Source organism: Jaculus jaculus, chromosome 19, assembly GCF_020740685.1.
Source record: "Jaculus jaculus isolate mJacJac1 chromosome 19, mJacJac1.mat.Y.cur, whole genome shotgun sequence".
NCBI lineage: Eukaryota > Metazoa > Chordata > Mammalia > Rodentia > Dipodidae > Jaculus > Jaculus jaculus.
In genome coordinates this window covers 24,959,401-24,967,464 of record NC_059120.1, presented here as the reverse complement: position 1 = coordinate 24,967,464, position 8,064 = coordinate 24,959,401, and the positions used below count along the sequence as shown (strand labels likewise).

The window sequence follows — 8,064 nt, the reverse complement described above, 5'->3', positions numbered from 1 at the left end:
CCACGCGCTTTTCCACTTCATGGCTGACCTGCGGTGAGCGTCCTCACCATGTCCTTCCACTGGGTGTTTCTGCCTTACCACAGTGCAACAGCAGTGAGGCTGGCTGTGGACTGAACTAAAATAGATCTTCCTTTTCTCGGGTAATTTTTCACAGTGATAGGAGAGTGACTAACACTATTTAACTGAGAATTTCATAATGGGATTATGTGAAATCATAATGGGTTGCTTTTTTTAAGAAAACTTTCAAATTGACAATATAAATCTAACAAATTAAAAACTTGAATTCTATTTAAAAGTTGTTTTGGTTTTTTTTTTTTTTTAATTGTGAATGATACTTCATTTTGTCATCTATTTACAACTGAAACTCTCAGAATTCAAAATCAACATCATTGCCCGTGAGCTTCTTACAGACACCGGGGAGAGTTTCAACCGTGTGCTCCACGTTGCTCAGCTGGGCTCCCTCTGAATGAGCCTGCGTGCGCCGCCGTCCACTTTCACGATGACCAGGTCCTCAAGGATGGGATTGTGCGCAGCGCAGCAGTCAGCGGACAGCTTCTGGACGCTTTTGCTATTTTTCGTTGGGCTTTTCCTTGTTGGTTTAGGCAGAATTCTCCTCTGAGCAATGCAGACTACATATTTCCCACTGGACTTTTTCTTTAATTCACGCACTAGCCGAACTTGGATTTTCTGGAAAGATTTGAGTTGAGGAACTGAAACAAAAGCTATGATAGCTTTTGGACAACCACCGACCTCGAGTTCTTTGGCCGCGGGGACGCTGAGCCTCGGGGTCCGCGCTCAGGTCCAGCTGGAGCAGCGCCTGGGAGGTGCCCGACTCGAGCTCGCCGGCTTCTGACCCTGCGGCTCCACGACCTCGGCCCTCGAGCGGACCACGGCTTTGGGCTTTGTCCTTGAGGAGCGCCGGCTTGGCTTAGAAAGGGCTGAAGAGTACTCATTCGGCATATTCCGTGCGGAAGGCCTTGTGACATTTAGTTGGCAGTGGACTAACAAACCCTATTCACACTGTCTCGGGGCTTCTGCAGTTGCAATTAGCACCCTCCCAGATTTGCCTGGTCTTCCTGAAACTCTAATTTGTTTTTTAAAGAATTCAGCAAGGGCATTTTAATTTCAGATCCTCGAGTTTTTGGAGTTCTGTCAGTGACTTAAGCATGTGATAAGAAGCTGCCTTGCTTTCATTTGGTAGAAGTGTTATTTTATATCAGATGCTGGGTGCCGCACATGCTCACAAAGTTCGTAATGCAACAGCTCTCACGAATGAAACATCCCTGCTATTATTTTCTATCATTTTATCTCTTTTTTGGCTAACTCCTTTTCTTCCTTGGTAATATTACTATTGAGAGTTTAGTTCAGTGGGCTTGAGGCATAAGACCTTTAGCATAGAATACTCTGAATAAATACTTTTCTGTAGAATTCAAGTTTTATTATTATAAAGAAACAACATTCCTAACCATATTTATACATGTATGCTTCATTTAAAAAGTTGGGGGAGCAAACTTTGGTGCAAATACAAACACACACATTTTATATATATATAGACTTTGGGAACTACAGTCAAGAAAAAGATAACGTATCACTATTCAAACATAAAAAATTAATAATCATGTTTACTGGGTTTTCCTAAGTTGGGGGTGTTTATTGCTTAATTACAAGCACAATTTTATTTCTACAGAAATAAAATTCCAAATAGCACTTGGCATTTGACGAAAATGTGAATGAGAGAAAATGCCATTTCTAAACCATGTATACATGGCTTTATTACTTATGTAATTTTAACATTTAATTTTTCACCTGTTTCTAAGGGAAGTTCAATCATGAATGATGGAAGTCACTTTTTCTTTAATTTGTGACATCTAATCTTTACTTTAGGCTTCACCAGTCATGTCTAACTGTTTCTCATTGCATGTGCCCTGACATAATACATCATGACCAAGGTGATCCAATATTGTGTGACAATTTTTTTTTAAAAAAAGTATATTGAATGGTAGCAGAAGATATGCCTGAAACATGTCAATATGGTCCAAGGGGCATTGTTCTTGGCTGAGAGTGTCTAGCTGGAAGCATTATTACTATCCTGTATATATAAACATCTTTATCCAAATAGCCTCCTCTTAGGTCTAATATATGCATTCCTGTCATATGAAAGCTACTTGCTTAAGCTGCTTTTCTGTCTATTTGTAGTCTATTCACACACACGTCCTCAGCAGGAGTCCAGCTCCATGATTCATTGCCTCAGAATTCCTATGGCGCTTACATGATGCCCGCTCAGCTCCGTACGGTTTTGTATCCATTATAAACAGGGACAAGTAAGCAGGGCTCAGGCGGCTGAGCATCTATCTGTGAACAGCTTCCCGACTTCTTGCTTCACTCACAGTAAATGAGCAATGCAGTCTTTATATGCTCCCCTCGTATGGGGAAGAGAAATGATAGGTGCTTGCTTGAGTTAAATAAGGGAAGGAGCATCGAAAGTGAAGCTCTTTAAATGAGCAGGTCAATAACTAGTTTACAGAGACCAGGGCACCTGGCTAATGGGAGCAGAAAGAATTATGCTTGTCACAGAGAAAGAAAGATGCCATCCTGGTTTAGTGTTAAAAAATTACATTCATTATCCTGAGAATAGCACTGCAAGTGGTCGGTTGCAATAGTTAATTCATTAGCAAAACCAATGGGCAAACGACAAATAACAATTGGGGGTAAATTTAACCAATTCCAACAGAAGATTGGGTGAACAGGATTTTCCTTATACGAGGAAATACAAGGAAGGAAAATTATACTGTCAATCTGTAATTGTATCTATCATCTTACTTTGTCCAGAATTTCAACATGAAAGAAGAACATGGTGATTGAGCAGAGAAAGAACACATGTACAAGCTGGTGGCACTACTGATTTATTTCATGGAACCTAGAATATGCCAGAATTTCAATGTTAGTCTTGAAGGAAACCGGAAACAGAATCCACTGAAGTAATTTTTTTTTTTTTTTTTTTAGTGTTGTGTTGTTTCTTCATTAAATCTGTGAATATGAGGCTATATAATTAATTGTCATATGTTCTGAGCACTATATATTATCTACCAAATACGTTTTGAATTCAATAATATCATTCAGATCCTTCTTTCCAAGAAAACTAGGGAGTGGTTTTACTGGTTGACCAAACTTTTACTTCAACTGTAGTACATATAAAATGTGCATAATTAGAATGTTTACCATTCTTACTTATTCTTAATAAATTATTATGCATTTAATATGCATCAAATCCCACCAGGGAAACAGTAACTTATCCTGGTTAGAAGACAGGGTGAGGTTTGATTTTCACAGGGGCCTATGAGTCTTCTTAAGATGGATGCTTAGGGATTTTGAGTTGTTTGTTTTCCTATATTCTGAGAATAAATCATTTGATTTCTTTTTCTGAGAAGAGAGAATTCAATCATGCAATTCTAGGAAGGAGGACAAAAAGATTCTACTGAGCCTTGGAGCTTTCATCCAATGTCTTCATACAGTAGTAGCATTATGCTAGAATTCCAAAAACAATTTGGCTTCCCTATTAAGCTAGAAGAATCAGCTATTCAATCCATTGCAGATATCATATTTGCTACATATTCTTACATAAGTAAATAGCAAATCTATGAAAAAGTCATGTGGAGTCTAAATATTTCTAGATAAATAGTTTCAAATCAGTTTTCCACAAATGGAGTGGTAGTTTGGGAGATTTTCCACATTTCCTTTACTGCCACACTTCCTTCACTAGTGAGTCTCTCTCTCCATGAACATCTCCCATTAGAGCATTATATGTGTTACAATTGCACCTATATTGACACATCATTATCAAGTCCATCGTTAGTGCTGGACTTCACTCCTGGTGTTTGTATTCTATGGATGTATAATGACATGTATCATTCAAATTATTTTCATTTGCCTAAAATTCTTCCTGCTCCATCTAGCCTATACCCCTTCCTATCTCCTAGCAACTACTGAATCTATAGTTCTAAGTTTTCCAGAATGCCTTATCATAGGAACCGAACACTATGTAACTTTTGCAGATTTTGTTGTTTTACTTAGTACTTGTCACTTAAGTTTTCTTCATGGCTTTTTAGATCTTGATAGCTTATTTCTTTTTAATTCCAATAATTATTTTATCACCAGGAGGGCCCACAGTTTATTCTAAAGTACTTCTTTGTAACTACCCAGTTTGAACCATTAGAATAAAGCTGCTATAAAGATCTATGTACAGGTTTTTGTGTGTGTGGACAGACATTTTCAACTTGTCTGAGTAAATGCCAAAATACTGGATTGCTGAACATTATGCCAAGCATATATTTAGTTTGTAAGAAATTGCCAAAACTATCTTGCAAAGGAGCTATCCCGTCTTGTGTTCTCACCAGCAAAAATTGCAGCTGCTGCATACCTCATTTTCAACAAGATTTGATATTGTGACTGCTCTAGATCTTGCCATTTCCCAGGGATATGGGATTTCCCCAGTGACATCAGCCATTGGACATCTTTTATCATATACATATTTACTACCTGCATGCATACTTTGGTAAGGTATCTGTTAAAGTAGTTGACTCAGAATCTGACCACTTTCATTTTAATTGCTGCCTTCATATGTTCCTTATGGATAGGGAATGTGTCTCACATACCCTTAGCATCTAGCATATTTGTGGTAAAGAATGACAAATTCAAAAGAAAGGCAAAGAAATCATGCAGAACAGATAGTCATGATCAGATGATATTTGTAGTGAACATGTGTATGTAGAAGAGCATTGTAGGCACTAATATGAAGATGAAGTATTGTTTTAACAAAACACACATACTCAGCTGCTCTCTGTAACCTCCTCCAAAATGTACCACTAATATATTAGGTCAGCTTGCCACTGTGCTTTGGTTAGAGGCACCTGTCTGTCATTATCAATAATTGATAAATTAGCCCCTGAAAGCACCTGAGCAACCCATATAACCTACTTGGGTAGAAATTATGTGATATATTCCCCATGGATATTCAAAATTGAAGTAATATTGAGTAAAGGCCCTGGACTTAAATAGAAGTTTACAGTTATGACCTTTGACCTTTTATAAGTTTTTAGTTTTTCAATTAAGCTTTGCAATATGTTTGGCTTAGGGTTTCTTAAGCCCATGTTACATGTAAAAGTAATTTTTATTTTGAATCTTGGATTGAGAATTCTGTTGAGTGTTGAAAGCAGGCACCATTCTGGCTATGGATCTTCTAAAAGTCCCTACCTTAGAATGGAATGTCTTACAAAAGTGAGAGAAAAAGGAGAGAGGGCACATGGGACTGCATGTTGGAAGAACTCAAATTTACTTCTAATTGTGATCTCTTTTAGAGCAATTATTCTCACATAGTTACCCCCAAACTATAGATTAGATCTCATTATCACTTCCTTTTGCACAGTAGTCAGCCTTTTTCAAGAAAGCATGAATACACAATGAACAATTTTGTCTGCTCTCAGTTAATGTTTTCAGATGTGTGTTAAGGAAGGGAAATCAGGGTGATGCTAGTGTAGTATGCTGAGCAACTGTCTGATAGAAACAGCCTGGAGACTCTACGTCTAGCCACATGGACAGACTACCTGGCCAGCTTAATTGCCTTGGCTGAAAGAATGTCAGTGTAGGTGGCCTGTGCCTGCAGCTGCCATGGTTCTCATGTGTTTTGGTCACTGCAATGAGGCCAATGTTTCCTGGCTGCTTGTTAGTCGTGTCTTAGAGTGAGAAAGTCATAGTGACTAGATGCCTCAGGCATGCTCACGAAATCTAAACACTTACTTCAAGTTGTTCCATGCCACTGCTAATTTTTTTTCTCATTTTACTTAATAATTATTATTCAAATCCCTATCATGTACTTCCAGGTACCATTCTAGATCCTGGGACACCATCAGTGAACAAAATTGGCAGAAATTGACTTCATTAAACATCCTAATGGAGTGAATAACAAAATAACTAGAATAGCATTTTAGAAAAAAAAAAATTCTAGGAGGGAGAAAAACTATTAGGAAAGAACAATGATTCGCAAAGATGTAACCGTTACTAGGATGCATAGCGTAGGATGTGCTGAAAAGTGATTTTAATTCTGAAGACTACCTTAACTCAGTCCCACTGTTGAACACAATTTTCTAATGGAAATTGGAATTTAGAATTCTCTAAAGTGTAGGCTTGTTTTTCTTGAACCACAACATGACTTAGCAAATAATAACTAGAAAATTTAGTATTATAGTCTATGACTAAATGATATAAATATATTTTAAGAAGGCAAACTTTCTTGCATAAGCATCATCTATAGTCTTAAACAAATACACTAGTTCCTTAATAGCAAACCATTAATGGAGAAATCCAGTTGTAATTCTGTCTCAGAGTGCATGTTCTCATTTCCCTCTACTGGACCTGCCCTGGTGCAACTAAGACCGTTTCTTCACCTGATTTATTGAAATATCATTTTAAGTGGAATTTCTGTGTCCATATTCCCCCCTATACAATGCATTTCCTACTCTGCCACAAAATCCTTTAAACACATCCACTCCATCTTTCAAATGTGTTTACTCTATGCCCACCTTTATCAACATCCTTAGATGGACAATAATTTTTTTCTCCTTTGGGATAAAGTGTTTAAGAAGGCATAGAGACCTATGCAGCTAGACATAGACCTGTGGGCTACCATCTGAATGACATAGTCTTGCATGTAGTGCTACACAGTTTGCACCAAAAAAATGCAAGTGGGAAATATACAGGGAAAATCTGTATGTTCACCAAATTCAAGGGTCAACAGCAAATTTCACAAGCCAGAGCTGTGGGAATGAATAGAAAGTGTCACTGAGTAAAGGGGCATTTCTGGGAAATATTATGGAAGGTCTGTCATCTTTCCCTGGCTTTTCTCATCTGTAAGTAGCAGAGTAAGAACTAGGCAAGACTGGTGTGATTTCTGACTCCTAGAGCAACATGACTCAGAGAATGTTCTCTAAGGTTCAACACTTCCTTTCATAAATTCACAGGATACTTTTCAAGAACACATGAGATAGAGAACATAAAGTCAATTTATATTGTAGCTACTAATGACTAATGGGACAGCGTGGAAGGGGTGGCTATAGGTGAAGAGCTATAAGTAATCTGTTTAAAAGACATTCATGTATTTCAAGGGGAAGTTCAAACTCTAATACACAGCACCTTTACAGTCAGATTTATAACATGTGGCAGATTTACAAAGTATCTCTAAATTGAACATTCAAGAAGTGAGCATAATGGTTATCTTCTGTTTTGTTCTTTTATCAAGAGTTAGGGATTTATAATAGTCAGGAAGTCAGACTTTTTATGTGGGGATATATTACTGGCTACTTAAATTTGACTCTTTCACCTTTTAATTTACATTCAGCATGTTTAAACAGAAATTCCATGTTCTGACCTTGCATACTGCCCTGGCTTTGCCAACTGAGGATTAGCTTTCCATGACTTATATCATTAATATATGAAGTACAGGGCTGGAGAGATGGCTTAATGGTTAAGGCACTTGCCTGCGAAGCCTAAGGATTCATGTTTGACTCTCCAGGTCCCACATAAGCCAGATGCACAGTTATACAGGTGTACAGGGTCACACATTCTCACAAGGTGGCATACCCACCTGGAGTTTGATTGCAGTGCCAGGAGGCCCTGCAGTGCCAATTATTTCTCTCACTGTTTCACTTGTTTCACATAAAAGCAAAAGCAGTCTGTTGGGTTTGCCTTTAAAAAAAATGAAGTACAGTGGTCAGCCATATCCTGAGTGTCATGTCTAAATGACATGCCTTGTGAGGCTTTTAAAATCTTCAGTGTCCTGGAAAGTACAATTTGGCTTTGCTGTCAAATTGACTTTTTAAAAAAATATATCTTTGTTCATTTTTTAAAAATTTATTTGAGAGCAACAGACAGAGAGAGAAAGAGCCAGAAAGAGAGAGAGAATGGGCTTGCCAGGGCCTCCAGCCACTGCAAATGAACTCCAGATACATGTGCCCCTTGTGCATCTGGCTAACGTGGGTCGAGGAATCGAGCCTCAAACTGGGTTCTTAGGCT

General features: G+C 38.1%; 1 pseudogene; it reads right to left on the bottom strand.

The window, feature by feature from the left end:
• Window positions 1-352: 352 nt before the first annotated feature.
• LOC101599204 lies at window positions 353-960 on the bottom strand (annotated as a pseudogene).
• Between the last annotated feature and the right edge of the window lie 7,104 nt (window positions 961-8,064).